At 29.7% G+C, this 22055-nt stretch overlaps 1 pseudogene; it reads left to right on the forward strand.

The window, feature by feature from the left end:
* LOC143410010 (cadherin-9-like) overlaps nt 1–22055 on the forward strand; it is a 104158-nt pseudogene that overhangs the window by 56341 nt on the left and 25762 nt on the right.

Genomic DNA, 22055 nt, shown 5'->3' on the forward strand with positions numbered 1-22055 from the left:
TTCTTTATATATATATTTAGTTTTCTGCCAGATAAGTAGTTTGCAACCTGGACTGTGTCTTTTTCATTCTGATGATAATAATTTTTACAGAGAACATATTTGTAATTTTCATGAAATTCAGTTTGTGATTTTTTTATGGATCATACATTTGTACCTAAAGTACATTGCCAATTATAAGATGATTTAGATTTTTCTCATTGTCTTCTATACATCTATAGGTTTGCCTTAACATTTAAGGCTGTTATGGTTTAGATACGAGGTGTTCCCCGAAAAAATTCATATGTAAGACAATGCAAGAAAGTTAAGGGTGAAATGACAGACTCATAAGAGCCTTAACCTAATCAGTGCGTTAATCCACAGATATGGATTAACTGGGTAACTATAGGCAGGTAGGGAGTTCCTGGAGGAGGTGGGTCACTGGGGACATACATGGCTTTTGGGTTTATATTTATATATCCCCGATGAGCAGAATTCTTTCTGGTTCCTGTTTCTGTGACATGAGCTGCTTTCTTCCACCAAGACCTTCCATTGTGATGTTCTGCCACACTTTGGACACAGAGCAATGGAGTCTGTCATCAGTGGACTCAGACCAATGAAACTGTGAGCCCTAAATATATTTTTTCTTCTTTTTGTTGTTCTCACAAGAGCATTGGGTCATAGAAATGAACAAACTGGGGAAAACAAGGGTATGACTATTTTGAGGTGTGTTTGTGTGTGAAATGTGTAAACTGTATCTAGATTCATTTTTCAATGCTGATATTCATGTTTGCAGCATTACTAATAAAAAAGTTATTCTTTCTCTTTTTACAAAAGAACAATTGAATATATTAACTTGGATCCATTTCTGAGTTTTTAATTTTCTTCTATTAATTTGTTTGTTCTTTCAAGAACATCACATTGTCCTGATTATTACATTTTGTAGAAAAACTTCAAATTTGTTATTGTCAGTTTTCCAGCTTTTTCCCCCCGAATGTTTTGATGATAATTTTGAGTCTTTGGCCTCCCCACATAAATTTTACAGTTAGTATGTCTATATCTACATATAACTTCATTTAAATTTGTTAATGATTAGATCAAGTGGGGAAGAACTGACATCTATAGAATATCGAATTTTTCTACTAATGACAATGTAATACCTCTTCATTTATTTTTTTTTCTTTTATGAGAACTGTGTACATCTTATACATATTTATTAAATATATGTAAACATTTTTATTAATCTAAAAAGTTAGTTATGTTATTAATTGCAAATTTCAATTGCTTATTGCAATTGGTTTAAGGGTAATTTTGGTCTGACAGAATGAGTTAGTATTTATTATTTTGCTTTTATTTTCAGGAACAAGTTTTTAAAATTTTGTAACAAACTTTTTTAAATGTTTGATAGAATTCAACAGTGAAACCATTTTAGCCCAGTTCTTTCTGTTTTGTAATGGAATTACTTGTTGATTTTTTCCCCTAATTGTTAGTGTCCTGTTTAAAGTATTTCTTCTAGTGATGTTGTTGTTGTTGTTGTTTTGTTTTAAAATTTTAATCTATTTGTATTTTTGATAGATGGTGACTTTTAAGGAATTGATTTCAGATTGTGAAATTTAATTTTCTGTTTTCTAAGGGAGAACTTATGATTTATTTTAGAACTTTATTCCTTTCTATTACATACATGAAGCCTTCTCTCACTCTCTCTGCACTTATTTAGATATATGGTAATAAAGAGCGTGCGCGCGTGAGAGAGAGAGAGAGAGAGAGAAGGATTGGCAATGGACAAGCCATGTTACAGATATAATAATTACTTATGAAATTTTATAAATTATACTTTAAAAACTGAATTTCTAAACACACTAATGAGAGAGTGGATAAAAAATACAGGGCAAGTATATGTTGTGTACAGTAAATTAACTTTAAAATGAAGATTAAAAAGAGACATAAATAGTATTCTTAAGTTTGTCAGATGCTTTCTCTTCATCTATTAAGATAATTATGTGATTCTTGTCTTTAACTCTATTTATGTGGTGAGTTGCATTTATTTTGATTTGCATATGTTGAACTGTCCTTGCATAACTGGGATGAATCCCACATGATCATGGTATACTCTTTTCTTAATGTGCTTTTGAATGTGGTTTGCCAATATATATATATATTTTTTTTTTAAAGAAAGAGTGAGAGAGAGTGAGAAAGAGGGAGAGAGAGAGAATTTTTTTAAATATTTATTTATTTTTTTTTAGAATTTGGCGGACACAACATCTTTGTCTGTATGTGGTGCTGAGGATCAAACCCGGGCCGCACGCATGCCAGGCGAGCGCGCTACCGCTTGAGCCACATCCCCAGCCCCTTGCCAATATATTTTTAAGGATTTTTGCATCTTTGTTCATGAAGGATATATTTATTCTTTGATGTGTCTTTGACTAGTTTTGATTGTGGTTTTATAGAATGAATTTGGCTCTATTTCCTCTTTTTCTATTTCATGGAATAATTTGAGGAGGATTGCCTCTAGTTCTTCTTTAAAGATGTTGTATAACTAGGATAAGAATCCACCTGATCTTTGGCTTTCTTAGTTGGGACATTTTTAATTGCTCCTTCAGTTTCATTGTTTGATATTAGTCTACTCTATGTTTTCTCTGTGTTTCAAGCGGTGTTGAAAAAACTGAATGAAACTAGATTCCTATCTTTATGATGAATAAAAAGTCACCTTAAAGTGAATCAAAAACATTGGAATTAGATCAGAAACTTTTTAATGGCTAAAAGAAAATGTGGGTTCAGAAATCCAAAATATTGACACAAGCACCAACTTCCTTAACAAGAATTACAATCAAGAATCAATAGGTGGGATGTCATCAAATTAAAAAGTTCCCTCACTGGAAAGGAAAAAAAATCTAAGATCATAAAGATAGAGGCTACAGAATGGGAGAAGGTCTTTGGCATTGTTCCTCAGACAAGGGATTAATAAGTAGACTATCTAAAGAACTAAAAAAATACCAAGAACCAACAAAGAACCCAATTAAAAAATGAGCAAAAGAACTGAACAGACACTTCTCAAAAGAAGAAATAGAAATCACAAATATATAAAAAGTTCAACATCTTTAGTAATCAAGGAAATACAAATAAAAATTACACTGAGATCTTATCTCACTGCAGTTAAAATTTGAATTATTCAGAATTCAAATCAAGGGCTGGAGTCGTAATTCTGTGATAGAATGTGTAAGGCACTGGGTCCGATTTTCAATACCTCATATAAGTAAATAAACTAAAGGTCCTTTGACAACTAAAAATATATTTTAAAAAAGAATTAAAATAACAATATAATGGTGAAAATGGGGAGGGGGATGTACACTCATATATTATTGATGGAACCGTGAATTAGTACAACCAATCTGGAAAGCATCATGAAGATTCCCCCAAAAAACTAGCAATGGAATCAATATGCATCTATCTCATTCTTTGATATTTATCCAAAAGAACCAAAATTGTTGTTTTATATTGGTACAGGCACATCAGTGTTTATAGCAGGGTAATTCAAAATCATCAAGTTATAGAACCAGCTAGGGGTTTATTAATAGACTGGTAAAGAAAATGTGGTATACATACACAATGAAAATTCTATTTAACCGTAAAGAAGAATGAAATTTTGACCTTTGCTGGAAAATGAATGGAACTAGAGAACATCATGGTAAATGTAATAAGCCTGACTCTTAAAATCAAGAACCAAATGTTTTTTCTTGTTCCCAGAAGATAGACTAAAATAAGGGGGAGGGGGAGGTGTGTTTGTGCCAGGAGTAGCATCATGAGAATAGAAGATCAGTGGAATAGAGGAAAGAAAGAGGTGAAGGTAGCAAGGGTGGGAAATGGGAGGAAGTTTGGAATGAAATTGAACAACTTTCCTATTTAGTTAAATGGATATAACCCAGTAAATCTCAACTTAATGTATATCTATAAAGCACCAATTAAAAAAAACTATGAATAAATAGAAGGAAGAATAGTAGAGTAGAGGAAAGGAGATAAGAGAGGAGAGAAAGAAAAATACTAGGAACTAAACTGGAGCAAATTATATTCTATGCTTATATAATTATGTTAGAATTAGCACCAATATTATGTATAACTATAATATACTAATGAAAAAGTTACTCAGTTAATGACAATCAAAAGAAAGCTGAAGTAGCTTCATTAATATACAGCCAACATCAAATTAAATTATGAGAGATAAGAAATAATATATAATCACAAAAAGATCAGATCTCTTAGAAGAGAAATTCCTAAATAGGCATATATACAATAACAGAAGACAAAACACATGTTTTCTGATGAACTGATTTTTATTTTAGTAAAATAGCAAATATTGTGTTTATATTTTTTTTAGTGACAATGGGTGTTTCATGAAATGTTTTCCCACCTATATGTCACGAGTTCGTGTACCTGTTTTATAAATATTTTCATTGGAAATTTATTGTTTAATTTATCATACATATATTATGTATATAATTTATATTTGTAAACAATGTGAGTTATGGGTGAAGTGTCTTCATTTTTAAAGTTACTGATATACTGTTGCTAAGGTAAAATTACTCTGATTTCTTCTGCAATTATATTGTATTGGTGCATTTTTTTCTAAATGTAAGTCATGGCGTGCCTGTGGGTTTATTTCTGAATTTTATACAGTGTGTGTGTGTGTGTGTGTGTGTGTGTGTGTGTGTGTGTTCATATATATATATGATTTTGCTGGGAAGCTATGAAGGTACATAATAACACCCCAGCAGCAACAATACACCTAGCAACCATATCTTTTTTTCTACTGCCATTTTCTCAGGAACCGGGGCTTATCAAAGAAATGGATGATTTTCTGATTAGAGCAAGAAATATACAAGATATATACAAATATACAAGGAAGCATCTTGTAGTACCATAAAGTATGAGGTGAACATACAGAGAAAAAGAAACCATGATAATGGTGTATGCCAAAGGGAAAATAGAACCCATTGAAAGAGCTCTCATTGAACTAAGATGGAGAAACTGCAGAACAACAACAACAACAAAGATATAATTTAGGATTGTAACTCAAAACATGAAATATGAATCCATGAATCCAAAGTAATATAAATAGAAGATTGACTAAATAAATTGGGGAAAAAAACAAATCTTCCATGCTGAGCAATTCCCCCACATTTAATACTTAACCCCAATAAACAGGTGTAATACAAATCTTTAATCTATGTGTTGGCAGCAAATAATGAGTTTTCTTTTACCAAAGCATATGATAAGAAAAAAGAGGATAAATAGAGTAATTTCATGTAGGAAATACTAATTAAAAACTAGTCTGAACTAGGTGATAAATCAAGATTAATATAAATAATTACATGACATATTTATAGTATCCTTGATAGGATGAGGTGGAAATGAACATTTACTACTTTGATGTATCTCCTCAGAACACATAATCTGAAATACATGACATATAGTTGAAATTGTCAAGGTGATTGAAAAAATGAAAAAAAATGAGTAATTTTCACTGTACACAAAATACTAAAGGGACAAGAATAGTGAATGAAATAAGTGTCATTTAAAAGACATTAAGAAGAAACTAAGGGAGTGGGAATACAATATAGACTTTGGTTAACGATAATGAGTCTGTATTGGCTCATTAATTATAAAAAACATATTATATTAATGTGATATGTTAATAAAGGAGAAACTAGATATGAGATATACTTGAACTAATCTGCTGTTTTAGAAATTTCTCCATAAATCAAAAGTATAAAACACAATGATATTACATGTGTGCAGTAATATATGTACACATCTGTTAATATTATACTTATTGCAATTACCTGCCTTAATAATGGGTGGATATGATAATAATTCACTGTGTACACCTATTTCAAAATATGTGAATTATATGTAGATAATATAATAGTATAATAGTATCTCATATTTTTGTAGCTTTTTCATATTATCATATTCTGGACATTGTAGGTAATACAATGTGCTGTCAAGCCTTGATTTTAAGATGAGTTTGAATATGTTTATTTTATTTTTACTTTATTAAAATTCATATATATATATAGTAAATGGTGGATTGAGCAGACCACTTGGGTCTGACCTCAAATAAAGAAAAATCCTGCGTTTTATATATATATATATATATATATATATATATATATATATATATATATATATATATATATCAGAACAGCCTGATTTCCTTTATGGTGGATAGGATGAGAGGGGAAATAAACAAGTGTTTTGGGCTTGGTAGGTAATGCCCATGTCCAGAGGCTATGTTTGAACTTGGAGTTGTGCTCTGGGTCAGGGGTCCAGCATTATCGGAACTTTTTGTAACCAGGGAATTTCTCCCAGAAGTTCTCAGAACTACAGAGTGGGGCGTCCTTGCCTTAATGACCTAAACATTGCCCAGTTAACACAGGGCTCCCAAAGGTTGTTCTCTTCCCTGTGACTTTTTTACCTTTGTATACTGTCTAGGATATTGATGTCACAATTACATCCTTGAATTCTGTATCTGGCAGGATTGCAATTCTGTGCATGTGCCACTTCTGTGCCATAAAATTCTTCCCAGAAAACTCAAGTTCAGTCAATTGTATCTTAAACCAAGCAGGAATACCCCCTGCTGCCCTCCAGGTACTAGAAATTCAATCCATGGGTTCTCTACCACAAGCTACATCCATCACCCTTTATTTTATTTAATTTTAATTTTGAGACAGTGTTTTGTTAAATTGCTGAGGCTAGCCTCAAATTTGCAATCCTCTTGCTTCAGCCTCCTGTCTCTTTATGATTACAGGTGTATACCACCATGCCCAGTCACAAGCACAAAATCCTTATGGTGTAAAGATATCAAATAGTAATAATATTATATTGAGTTTGCATTTACTACACATTCAAGCTCTAATATAGTAGTCATGAAGCAATATTTAATATGAGTTGATTTAAATATATAAATTGACTTACCTGAAATAAGTGAGAAAAATTTAATTAATTTATTTATTTGTTTGCTTGCTTATTTATTTATTTATTTATTTATTTAAGGTACTGGGGATTGAACTCAGGAGCACTCAGCCACTGAACCACATCCTCAGCTTTATTTTGTATATTTTATTTAGAAAGGTCTCATTGAGTTGCTTAGCACCTAGCTTTTGCTGAGGCTGCCTTTGAACTTGTGGTCCTATTGCCTTGACCTCTCAAAACTCTGAGATTACAAGTGGGAGCTAGAAAAACATGTAAATTTCGTACTGAAATAAAATATTTCATTTTTGAAAATGTTTTGGAAATGTATTTGAACATGAAATCATCAAAAATACTGTACTGTACTAGTTATTTTAGCTATTATCTATGCCTTTCCTCATTACAAACCAAATAAGATAATATAAAATAAGGAGATATATTTAAGAACATACAAGGACTATTGATATTATATATATGGAGTTTGTTATATTTTGGACTTCCAGCATTTTAAGCAAAGTATAAAGCGATTATGATGCTTTATACTGTGTCAACTCATAGTCAGACAGGGTAATCAACTAAAAAACATATCAATGACAGATATATACATGTCAAAATTATAATATTTTATAAATTAAATGTACACTTCTTATTGAATACAATTTATGTCTTAAAGTCATTTTTAAAAGGTTAAACAAACAACCAAAAATCCTCACTCCTTATTTTGAAAATGATTTGTTATTGAATTTGTTTTGATTTCACAATTTATATTTTTTTAAAAATTGAATTTAGATTATATGAGATTTCCAGAGAAACAGCAAATATATGTCAATTTATTGCAAGAAATTAACTTACATTATTGTAGAGTTTGAGAAGTATAGATATGGGAGGCTGCAGCTGGTGAGAACCCATAATATTATTTTCAACTGAGACTAAAATAACTCAATGAATGGAATAAGTCCTATCCTGGATCTGAGTCCAAAGGATGATTCCTCTTTTCTCAAGATATTTTAGTACACAAGACTTCAAGGCGTTGAAGGAAGACCATCACATGTGGTGGTGGTGGGCAATACCCTTTGCTTAGTCTATGGATTTAAAGGTTAATCTCATCCCAAAACATCCTCACCCAGACATCCAAAATAATTTGTTGCCAGATATCTGGACAAGCCAGTCAAGTTGACACATGAAATTACCATCAAAATTCCAATCCTTGCCAAATTGACATTCACAGGCGACATCTCTTTACACAACACATTGTCTTCAAATAAAAAAGAAACAAGGTCATAATCCCACCTACCATGACACAGCAACCCTGCTTACAATAAAATACTAACTCCTTCCCCAGAGGTTACCTCCACCCTTGAGTTCTGTTTATTTTCTCAATAATATGCTATAACATAAATGACATGATATATAATTAGCAATAATTAAATTGTAAGATTTCAGGTCACCATATTTAATATTACATGATAATGGAGAGAATAAAACAAGTTTATTTGAAATATTTGACAAATACTCACAAATACATTCAACAAAATAAGGGAAAAGAGTCACAAAAAGTATGTCCTTGTTTCTCCAAGTGGTCGCATGGTCATACCTGACCTTTACAACCATTTTTCACTACCATTCAGTATTTTCTTTTCATTTACAAAATATCTCAAACTTTTAGAGTAGACATGTGGGAAACAATGCAGAAAGATTGATCAATAGGTACTAAGTGACAGTAAAACATTAAAAAAAGCTCTGGTATGGTATTGGACTCTGGGTTGATTATAAATAAAATAAAGTAAGTTTACAAATAGGTATAAAGACAAATTTTTAAAGTATTCACCATAAAGAAATAATAAATAATCAAGGATATAAGTATGTTTAAATTGATTTAAACAAACACAATGTAGATGTGTATTAACTATTAACTAATATTGTGTTTATATGTATGATTTTTATGTATCAGTTAAAAATAAATTTTAAAAATATACTAAAAATAATAGCTAAAAATGACCTTTCAATATGTATGTATGGTATTATATAAAAATTCCTGAAATAATATTTTAATAAAAAGGTAAAAAGTATATATATATAAAATATTTTGGAAGAAATTAGATCAGGTGGATATAAAAAAAATAAAATCACCATTATTACAATCTCAATAGTAAAATGAATAAAATGATTTTACCATTTTTTGCAAATCTTTTATTTATAAATTAAATTATATTCAATCAATATACTTCTTTATAATATCCTATAATTTCATGAATGTTTCAATTTGTCTTGATCAACATCTTCTGTGTAAAGAATATGTGTAATGCTCCATTTCTTTGACATTGTAACGCTGATTATAAAACCATTCAAATAGGAGTGATTATGAAAGCTATTGTGTTAATGTAAACATTTTCCAGACTGTTATGTATTTTGAATGAGGATAAAATAACTGAAAGTGAAGGTATTTCCATGAGTATTTAAACATTAATCTAAACAGGATATAGAATCATATCTAATTTTGTTTGAGAATTACAAGTTCAATTTCTTGAAGAGATCAATACAACACAATAAAGTGTTGAACATTACTTAAATCATAAAAGGCAAGAAAATACTTGCTTAAAATAATACCATTATGTTAAACACATTGGAAAATAACAGGAAATGACATAGAAAAAAAGTACAATTATTTTTTTATTTTACATTCATATGTATTCAAAAATTTTTATAGAGTTTATTACAATCATTTAGACTTTCTGCTATGTAGCTAAGTTGCTTATCAATAATTTCTATAAGAATTAAATAGATTTCACTGAAAAAATTATCTATTCTTTGTTCACAGTACTTAGTATTTCATGACTTTAAGCAAATTGCAGCATCACAGTGACACTTCCATACTTACACTCTAAAATTATACAGGATTACATTTCTTTTCCTGTAGGTATAATAAGCATGAAGCAGAGAACAGTATAATATAACTGTGAAGAGGTACTTTTATAATTCATTTATATGTGGTTTCTGACTCTTTTTTTTTTTGTTTTCCTGTTTCAAGAAATCAATACAAATTTATTCCTAATATGCATAAAGTATGTATAGCTTAAAAATTAAAGATAAATTAAAAATTTAATAAATATTATGTGTAGTTGTTTATTTTTATGAAAAATAATGACATAAAACCATGAAAAGATAAACTGTATTGCACCATTAATATCCTACCTAAAAGTATGTTGCTTAATCAAAGATTTACATTCAACATTTATGTAGACCAGAATTTTGATGGCTCCAGGTGATTTTCTTGTACATTAATTAGCCTAGCCAACTCAATAAAGTGAACTTTTCAGTTAATTCTACAATTTTTGCCAAATTGACAGACTTTCATAATTACATTATTCTCTATTTACCCATCCATCTCCGTCATCTTTTTTCAATAATTTTCTTCATTTTCTTCTCCTCTTAAAGTAAAAGAACAGGTGATACAAAGATAAATATACAAAATACTTTTATAAATATTTTGAGGAATAATAATCACTGTTCAATAAAATATTATGGACTTTAGAGATTTCTAATATGTAATTTAATTTATTTCTGTTCTGATTTTTTCTATTAATCAATGATAGACAAATCCTTTTATTTATTTGAGAAGATAAATAAATTTTGCTATTTAAAAAGAGAATAATCAGGGCTGGGGATGTGGCTCAAGCGGTAGCTCGCTTGCCTGGCATGCGTGCGGCCCGGGTTCGATCCTCAGCACCACATACAAACAAAGATGTTGTGTCCGCCGAGAACTAAAATAAATAAATAAATATTAAAAAAAATAAAAATAAAAAAAATAAAAAGAGAATAATCATTTGGTTTTCTTGTGAATATACATGTATAAATATATGTGTGTGTGTTTGTGTGTGTGTGAGAGAAGAAATCTATATTGAGTTATTTAAAATGGATATCTATGTTTTCCTAATTTATTTTACCTTTTAGTAGCATGGTTCAAAATTATACTTAACTTGATGAACGTCAGGGTGGGGAGTAAAGAGTTACATTAGAAGTTGCCCTGAAAAGAAAATGTCAAAATGAGATATGCCAATTATTTATTTAGGGGAAAACAAAAAAGAGTGGAATGTGTCTAAAGGTTAAAGATACATATGTAAACACCAGCTGTGAAAACAGGTAAAGGCTTCCTGAAAATGAAATTAAACAAACAATGGAAAACAAAACAATTGGTATGTATGGGAGGCATAAAGGGGCAAAGTGGCAGAGCCTCCAGGATGAAGGGCCACATTATGGATGTTTGAATGAGGTAATAGACATCAGCAAATTATAATGACAATAATGTAGACACTATTTTAAAATATTGACATTAACCCTTTTCAATGGAGAAGGCTAAAATTATTAAATAAATAAGAAAGCAAAAGGATGTTCCCAATATAATACTTAAATTTGCATGAAACTAATCCTAATTTGTAGGACTTTAAGTTCATGGTCATAAACACTATGCCTTGTTGGAGATTTTTAATTTCTAGTAAAATGTCTATATTTGTGATGTAGAAAAGTGAAATTTTTTTGAAATAGAGCACGAATAGAGGTAGCATGATCAGGAGACTACTGCAGTGAACTGGTGAAGTATGTTGGAGGAAAAGGCAGAGTATTAGCCAAGGAGGGAAGACAGATGAAGAAAGTATTTCAAAGAATGAAAGATTACATATGATGATTATTTTAATAGGTTTAAAACAAAGAAGGATAAAAAAGGAAACAAGTTTCAAACTTCGACTAACATAAAAAGTAGCATTTATATTAACAAACAATTCAAAGATGGATTTGGTCATGATGAATATGTGAGTTCAGAACAATAAGAATTGTGATGAATGTGGTGTAAGACTGCCCCAGAAGGGGAGACTAGTTAGGATTCCAGTCTTACTAAAATCTACAGTTTTAGCAATTTTGAAATAAAGAGTATTATTATTATTATTATTATTATTATTATTATTATTATTATTCCTGAATAGGTGAAGTGTTGTACCATTTAAATAACACCACACTTTCTCCATTGATTTTTTTGTAAATGACTTTATCACACAAGAAAAATGATAAGCCTGAGATGGTGGATTGGTTAATTAGCCCAGTTTAATTAATCTACAATTATTTACTCATTCTTCAATATACACATACATCAAAACATCATATCATAACCCACAATTTTGTAACATACACAATTATTATTTCTCAATTTGATTTTTAAAGAATTGCCAAAACTTTTAAAACTTTTACAAATCAAAGTTTCTTTGATTATAAAACTGTTTTAAATTTTCATTGGTGAGCTTTCTACATTAAGAAGTTATTTTATAGAAGGGTAGTTTGTGAAAGAAAATAATTTGTGAATAAATATTTATTTCTATTAAGACCTAAACTATATGGACAAAGAGGAAAGTCATGTTTTGTTTCACTTTAAATTTAAAATATCTACAAAATAATTTCCTCCAAGTGAGAACATTGTAATTGAAAAGGTACTCTTCAAAAGTGGTACAGAAAATATGAGTTTGAAATTCTCTCTGACTGGCCTCCCTGTATACAGAGTTTGCAGTTTGACAATGTTATATTGGATTGTGATAAAATCAATTAAAAATTAAGTTATTCATCTTAAACTTAGCATTATATCAAGTTCAGAAATTCCTTATACCATAACTTTGAGTTTCGTTATTTTAAATTTTACAATGATTACTTGATATTTAAAACTCAAGATCTGAGTTAATGGATTTTTTTTATCTCTAGAGGTAACAAAGATTTCTTTGTAGTGTTCTACTTAAAAATATCTTTCAAATAGTATGCATTGAAAGAGATACATTTATTTTCCTTTTTATTTCAATCTAGCTTTGTATGATGTATAAATGAAATTGTTAAACATATTTAGCAAAACAAAACCTGAAATGTTTAGTTTCCACTCAATGAAAATAAGATAGCATATTTGTAGTGATATTGTCTAGTTGATATGCCAAAGTTATTTTTACTGTAATAATGCATGTGTTTACAGAACTCTTCTTTTTTACCTCTTTGAAGCTTCATATTGACCAAGATAAAGGAGATGGAAATTTAAAATACATTTTAACAGGAGATGGGGCTGGCAGTCTGTTCGTCATAGATGAAAATACAGGAGACATTCATGCTGCAAAGAAATTAGACAGAGAAGAAAAATCCCTCTACATTCTTCGATCCAAGGCTATAGACCAAAAGACTTGTTGGCAGGTGGAACCAGAATCAGATTTTATCATTAAAATTCATGATATCAATGACAATGAGCCAATATTTACAAAAGACTTATATACTGCCAGTGTTCCTGAAATGTCTGGAGTGGGTAGGTATTTCCTAGTCAACTAATCAGTATGTTTGTTTGCTAAATTATATGAGGATGTGGTTATTACATGTGACCTCTTTCATGATAAGAGCTGTAACATAAAACTGCTATTTAGTGTAAACTTCCTATTTAGTTTCAATTACATGTACCTTAGAGTCTCTTATTACATAACAAGTTACTGAGAACAATTATTTCATTGCATTGTCATGGATACCTTCAGCTCCATTCAATTGTCACTCAAATGAGAGCAAGTAGAAGACATTTCTATGAGAAGGGAAAGGAATAATAGTTCAGGCAGTATTGGACAATTTTGCTTGCATTATTTTGAATTACAAAACCTAATGCTTGCATTTGACAGATTTCTTCTGAAGCATTATCTCATTTGATCTTTCAAAAAGCTTTTTTTTTTTTAAGAAGCATGGGAAATAAAACTTTAAATCCCCATTCTGTTAATTAGCAATTCAGAATTCACAAAGATTTAGCAACTGGATTAGTATCAAATAACCTGGTAGCTTCATGGGCAGGATTCCAGGCTTTTGTTTTTTTTCTTGTTTTTTAGTTTATTTTTGTTCATGTTCCACTACTGAACAAAGGTTTATAAATGAAAATGAAAATAACTTTTTCTCCTACTACATCTGCCTAAGATTTTAAATTTAACTCATTAATATTCAAATATTGTATCTGAGTAACTACATTTAACACTATTCATGTAGAAGGTTTATATTTGTTAATAAGAGTAGACGCTTAAGTATAAAATATTTCTTAAAAATGATAAAACTTATAGTATAAAAAATATACAAGCTGCATATGAGGATTTATAGTCTAAAGTACATATTTGATTTTATTATAGCTAGCATAACTTTCAATCTAAAATAACTTCTATGTAGGTAAAAAAATACGTGTACACATTTTTACTGAGGATTTTATGTAAAATACTTGTTAAATATGAGTATCTGGCAAGAAGAACCAAGAGATAATAAAAAGTAATTTCCTCTAATGGCAAATAAGATCTCATTTATTTGAAAAAAGTGCTGTTCTATTGTTTTGGGGGGTATTTTCTCCAATAATATAAAAAGGAGTCCTGTGAAATCATAAAGACTGGAATAAAACATGAGTGGATATGTTTTCTTTAATATTATTCTTATATCTGCTAGCCTGGTACAGTTCCTTGTATTGGTCTATAGTGTTCCATCACAAGGGTAATTTAGGTACACATCGTGGTCTTTTTATATTTCATATGAGAGTACATTTTAAATTATATTCCTCTTTAGTATTTAATTTACTATTGAATTGTTTTCAAGTGATGTGGTTTTTGATAATACTCTTTAAAATTTGTAAAACATTTTATATGCGTGATATTTTAACAGATATTTTTACATTTTACAATACCAAAACATATATTTTTCTTTCTTCAGAAATATTTGACATGTATAGGAAATTCAAAAGCACACAAAAGATAACATAAATATTGTAATATGAGAAAATTTGACTATAGTTGATTAAAATATAAATATACTTTAAAAATTTCCAAAGCATTACTTCACATTTTAAAACAGAATATCATGAGACTATTGATATTTAAATTTTAAAAAGCCTGTATTTTCTCCTGAATTCTATAGTGATATTTCATCTCTCACTCTATACATTCCTACCATCTGTCTGCCTAATCAGATTCTTCCTTATACAAGTATTCTAATCTAGATTATATTAAGTACATAAAGGCATCAAGATTGAACTAAGCATTTTGTATGTATGTGTGTGTGTGTGTGTGTATATATATATATATATATATATATATATATATATATATATATAAAGTCTTCAATGACTCAGTTCTTCATAATACAAAATGTAAACTTTATGTGTGAATGGAGGCTTGTAGATTGTCTCATTCTAAAACAATTCCTGTATTTCATTTACAGAAGATTAAGTTGTAAGCAGGGCAACCTCTGATCAGGCTGTAAAAATGAGAATTTTTTTACCATTGCCAATTGCACTCCATGATAGGAATCCACAAAAACGTTACACAACAAGAAGTTATATGACTCTAATTGAAGCTAATTAATAAAAATTTTAAAATGCACATGAAAAAAATTATACAGATAAATCCTGATTCTTTTTGTAGGGTATAGTTATTTTTCTTTATTACTGACATTGGTGAATGTATTGCTTCTTTGGTCCACTGATTGACTTTGTGTTTCTATTTTTTAATTATCTTATTATATAAAATATAGTATGTCAAAGGCACTATAATTTTGGTTTACATACTTTATTTTTTTAAAGAGAGAGTGGAGAGAGAGAGAGAGAGAGAGAGAGAGAGAGAGAGAGAGAGAATTTTTAACATTTATTTTTTAGTTGTTAGGCAGGCACAACATCTTTGTTTGTATGTGGTGCTGAGGATCGAACCCCGGGCTGCACGCATCCCAGGCGAGCGTGCTTCCGCGTGAGCCACATCCCCAGCCCTACATACTTTCTTTAATAAATATGTACACATGAGTCCAAAAGAATTAAGGTGCCTTGCCCAAAGTACAGAGTCAGCTCATTGCTAGCCTAGACTGATAATGAAAACATAGTTTAATAGATTCAGAAGTAGCTGAACAATCTCACTGTCTATTTTCTTGCACTGTTAGTTATACTTGTCTAAAATGTAATTTGAAAATCTTCTATTTTATTAGAACCTGAGTAAGCACCCCTAAATAGCATTTTTAAATATACTATATTAAATCAAATGCCCCTCTCAAATTAAATCCAAATAAGAGTAAAGGGGAGAAACACTGTGTTTTTCAATATAATTTTAGGTACTATTATACACACTCATACACACAATATCTAAGTAAAATGTAGATGTATTTATGACCTGAATTTATGTTGTTCTTTGTTGCAACTCTCATACCTTTTTTTATTTGATCTTTTTAGTTATACATCTCAATAAAATGTATTTTGACATCTCATACCTACATGGAGTGTAACTTCCCATTCTTGTGGATGTTCATAATGTGGAGTTACACTGGTCATGCATATGTATATGAACATTGGAAAATTATATCTGATTCATTATACTGTTGTTCCCATTCCCATTCCCCTCCCTTTTTCCATTCCTCCTTGTGCAGTTCAGCGAAGCTCCACTCCTCCCTCCATCCTGCCTCTTGTGAGTCAGCATCTGCCTATCAGAGAGAATATTAGGCCTTTGTGTTTTTTGGGGACTGGCTAATTTTGCTTAGCATGATATTATCCTGTTCCATCCATTTACCAACAATTGCCAAATTTCATTCTTCTTTATGCCTTAGTAATATTCCATTGTATTCCACATACGTTTTTTATGAAAATAAAATAAAATAAAAGATTAACTCATCATAATTATTGCAAGTGAACATATTCTTTGTTTTTATTTGTACAAGTAAATAATTTTATGAAGAAAAATTAAGGGGTGATATCTAGGAACTTCTCAGACTATGTATTACCCATATTAAGAGTTTAAGTACATGTGTAATTTAATTATATATATATATATATATATATATATATATATATATATATATATATATATATGAAATAATGCACATAAACTGACCTCCACTTTTATTTGCATTATATTAGTGATTTTTATTTAATCAGTGGGTTGACAAACTACAAATTGCTGAAGAGGAAATGAAGTTTAATAGAATAAAATAAAATCTCTCACCCTCCAAGGATTTCCTTCAGTCTGCATCTCCTTTACATTTGCTTTTCTTCTGAAAATATTTGTCACTTCCTTTCTCCCTCACCAATCATTGTCCTTAAATTTTCCCTCTCTTTCTTTCAAAACCATATATCATATTCCATTTTAGCTGTATAATTAACATACCCCATTTACTTAAATGTGCATGATTCTAATGAGCTCATAAAATTTGAAATGCATTAACATCTTTTTTTAAATATATATATATTTTAGTTGTAGTTGGGCACAATACCTTCATTTTACTTATTTATTTTTATGTGGTGCTGAGGATCTAACCCAGGGATGCATATGTGTGAGGTGAGTGCTCTACCACTGAGCCACAACCTCAGCCTCTGCATTACCGTCTTCTGATTAAGCGTTTAAACTTGATAATACACAAATATATGCAATTACAGAAAATGGGATGTACTCGTATTAAAATGTTAGTGTAAGTCCCTACATTTTCCTTTTTCCATTTCTTGTGGTCAGGTTGCTCTTGTATAAATTTGGTAGTTTGGCATGCATATTTTCTCAAAGCCTGGATATTTCCCTAAATGCACACTAAAAGATTTAGCCAGTCCTCCTCCTCACACTGGGTAATTTTCCAACCAGTAATTCCTCTATAGTTTTTGATAGAAATAACACAATCAACAACTTCTTCAGGTCCTATTTCAGTCCTTTTTTTTTTTTTGAGGTCTACTTGCTCTGGATTCAATAACATATCCAATAATATCCATAACACTACACAGAACATTTGATAAAATATTTAGAAATATTTAGAATAGACTAGTTACGGCTAATTCCAGTCTTGTAATTCCCAGGTTTGAAATTTATATTGAACAAAAAACGGTTTTAATGTTTATGTATTGAATTCATGGGTTGTTTTAAACAGGTGCCATTGTACTGTCTAGAAATATCATCCCTATTTTTGCTGGTTCCCCCATGCCATGAATATTTATGCAAGGGGCTCTCCCCGTAGGTCCCCAAGTCAATGACTGTCTTAGCTGAAGGCATAGGCAGAGAGTTAACTTGGCCAGTACTATAAGAACATCCATGGAAGAGTGAATAGTTATTTCCTTCTTTTTTTCTTTAATCTTCATCACCTAATTTTCTCATAGGGCTGAGATAAATTCAATATGTTTTATACAGGAGTTAAGAGGAATGACTTGGGACAGAAAAGGACAAAAACCATGCTACATGTCTTATTTTCCTTTGGTTCCTCCAGTTCATGGATCAGTTCTGTTCTTTTTTCCTTTATTTGATCTCACAATTTTTTTAATATCTCTCATATATATATATATATATATATATATATATATATATATATATAATTGTAGGTGAGTTTATGTACATGCATATTTGTGAGTGTATACACACATACATACAAACTTGTTTGTAAAAAATATATAATATGCATTATGTAATATATAAGTGCAATATACATAAAGGGAAAAATAATTTCTTAAAAGTTTTATACAATATAATAGGCCATATATATTTTTTCAATATTACCGTGTTTATTAAAGAAGACTAAAAGCAGTAGAGTAGTATATTCCTTTCCCAATACTGTTTGTGTTTAGCAGTTGAAAATTATTTTAAACTAGTAATTTTGATAATAGCTGAGTAAGCTTGTGCACAACTATTTTTCTCTATTTTAGTTTATTCATAGCTGTACTTGGATTGATAGGTAGCTGGTTAGATACATAGATAGGTACATACATACTGCATAATACATTGATAGATATTTAGATATGAAATCTATACTCTTTGGTTCATTTGCATTTGAAAAATTAAGAGTTTCATTTTCTATTGAGTGAACTAGCTGAGTTAGTTGGAATTGTATTTTGAAATTCAAATCATGTTCAAAACTGTATATTGCAAATATAATTTTATTTCTGCCTATAAGGCATAGAAACAGAAAGTTCCCTTTTGTTTTATGGACAGAATGTATTCTATAAAGTGAGATAGCCTGAATTTGTTTAACTTCCCCTAATTTAGTTCATAACCATAGAGGAGAACAACTAGCATTTTGGGGTTACATTGTGTGATATAAACCTTTTTACTTTTATATTTCATCCATAAAGGTAATGCTTATGAATATTTCTTTTACTGCCAAATAAATGATTTTGCTTTTCCAAACACTTAATATAAAAATTATTATTTGATTAATTTTTAATATTTTTATGTGATTTTCTATTATGAGTTTAGCTTTTGTGTCTTGAATTTTCTTAGCTATTAAACATTAGCTTTATATTAAAGAGAGGAATTAGCTAAGGGATGCAATAAACATTTTTGATTCCATAACATATTTTCTGTTTAAAGAAAGATATTGTATACGAAATTCTTCTAAGAGTTTTCCAAGAATAGCAACATAAAAATCATGCTCAATTTTTTGAAATAAGAAATGTGATATTTAATTGTCACCTAGTCCTTGTTATATTTTCCCATGTTTTATATTCTTAATGCAAAAAAATGAAGAAAATTTTGAAAAAATGAAATTTTGAAAAAGAGATATAATAGCCAAAGTGTATTTTACATTAACCTGTCTTCATAAATACATGCAAAATTAGTTTAACTGTGCATCATTTTACTTTATTACTAAATAATGTTCACTGTTAAGAATCATTACATTTTTGTGGAAAAAGAAAAAACTATCCATCCCTTGTACACCAAAACAATTGGTATTTTTTTTTTCTTAACTTGTTGGTATAAATAAAATATTAGAGGCATGTCATTAGCGTTTACCAGTTTCAAAAGCATACTTAACTATTACCAAGAATCTGAGGGATGGAATGTGAATATTATAGGGGTGTTCTAGTCTTTCAGTCACATGATGGGGGTGATTTGTATTCTCTAAACTTTCTTTTTTCTTAAGGCCAAGCATTTTTTCACAAGTTTAAAGATCACACACCCATAAAATAGAACAAGCAAAACTTTTTCACCATGAAAATATTATTTAAAAAGTGTGAAAATGTGGAACTGGGGTTGTGACTCAGTTGTAGAGTGCTTGCCTAGCATGTGTGAGGCACTGGGTTGATCCTCAGAACCACATTAAAAAACTAAATAAATAAAATAAAGTTATTGTCTCCAATTCTGACATATGTATATATATATATAAAATAGTGAAAATGTACAGAAGATTGTTTTTACCTGTACCCATAGTGAAACATGAAAATGTTTACTTACAAAAAACAAAAGGGACAAGTAGCACAGGAAATGTCCAAAACTTGATGAAGTAACTAATGGAATTTTCAACATATAAGCAAATCTTAGTAATTTATATTTCAATGATATCCAAATGTGAAAACAATTCTTATTTTAACTCACTTGTACTCACATATGATTAAACAAAAATTTAAATATAAATTAGAAAAAAACTTAGATGAACTTTCAAAAATTACTGAGGAGAAAACTAGTTTAAACTTTTGGGTGAGGTTGGATAACTTTTCAATGATAAATCTTATAATTGACATGGATCTAGTGACTATGTAGTGTTTCCTGTCACAGGATATATCAATTCCATTACAGATGAGCAGAGGTTTTAGTGGGTGAATTCAAGTTATCATTGTATGTGAATTAATTTAAGAAAACATAAACGACTGTTCCTGAATTAATGGGGTACTATTGAAATGATTTGATGGGAAATGAGTTGTTAGTGTTAATCTCAATGGACATCATATTTATTTAATGAAATTTGCATAAGTATATGCATTCAAAATTGAGAGATATTCACTGCAATTTACTTAGAGAAGTTTATGAGTGAATAATATATATGGTGTATTAGGATAGATGACAGAACCAATGAGGAATTCACTCAGTCCTCAAACATATTAATATCTGAGTAATATAATTAAACTTGAAAAGTTGTGTATAATGTACTTAAAATGTTCTACAAAATCATTTCACTCAGGGGAATCCATAGTAGGTTTCAGTTAAGATTTCAAAATTATTCTTTAATCTTTATAGCAATTGAGTTAAAAATATGTACATATTTTTATGTATATATACATTAAAATGTATATATATATATATATATATATATATATATATATATATACACACGTGTATGTGTGTGAAACAATTTATATATTCCATTTGTTTATCTCCTAAAACTAATTTTTAAAGCACTTCTAGTTTTTAAAGGATTGGGATTTCTTACTAACCAAAAATAAAGAAATGTTTGTAATATAAAATTAAATAGATATCAGTATACATTTTTTAGAGAATTTTACTAAAATTTTTATTTTAGTCTTTATCAGTAAATACTAATAACTGCATTATTAAAAATTTTTGCATAGTACAAGTACACAAGTACATTTTTCCAATTTGGAAGTATTTACGTGTTTATATTTGGGAGCTTTTTGTAGGTACATCTGTTATACAAGTGACTGCAACAGATGCAGACGATGCCAACTATGGAAATAGTGCCAAAGTGGTCTACAGTTTATTGCAAGCACAGCCATATTTTTCAGTGGACCCAGAGTCAGGTAAAACACTTATGACATGGTATATTTCTCATTATATACATCTGGATGTACTGATTTCATGGAGAAAAACCCATGGAAAAAATCTTTCGGTTTTATGAATTATGTTGAATTAATTGTGCATTGAAGGATATGCTTAATCACACTGCTGTTTTATCTATTTGCTATGATTAACTTATATAAAGTGAATCTTAAATAACTTAATTTTAAAAGCCAGTCGTTTAATTGTCTTTTTTTTTTCAAAAGGCATAATAAAAACTGCATTACCAGACATGAGCAGAGAAAATCGAGAGCAGTACCAGGTGGTTATACAGGCCAAAGATATGGGTGGCCAGATGGGAGGCCTTTCTGGAACCACAACAGTGAACATCACTCTGACATGTGTAAACAACAATCCTCCTCGATTTCAACAGAGTAAGGAAGGTTTAGTGATCTCTTGTTGAAAAACTTGTCAAACGTACAATTATTTAAATCTAATGTTTGCATTATCAGTTCACTATTAATTTATGCAAACTATTAAATCCAAAACCCATCCCTCTACTCACACACACACAGAAGCACAATTTCTTTCAAACTGAGAGTGATGGGTATCATTTTCTTCATTGGGTAGGCA

The sequence above is a fragment of the Callospermophilus lateralis genome, chromosome 11 (genome assembly GCF_048772815.1).
Source record: "Callospermophilus lateralis isolate mCalLat2 chromosome 11, mCalLat2.hap1, whole genome shotgun sequence".
Lineage (NCBI taxonomy): Eukaryota > Metazoa > Chordata > Mammalia > Rodentia > Sciuridae > Callospermophilus > Callospermophilus lateralis.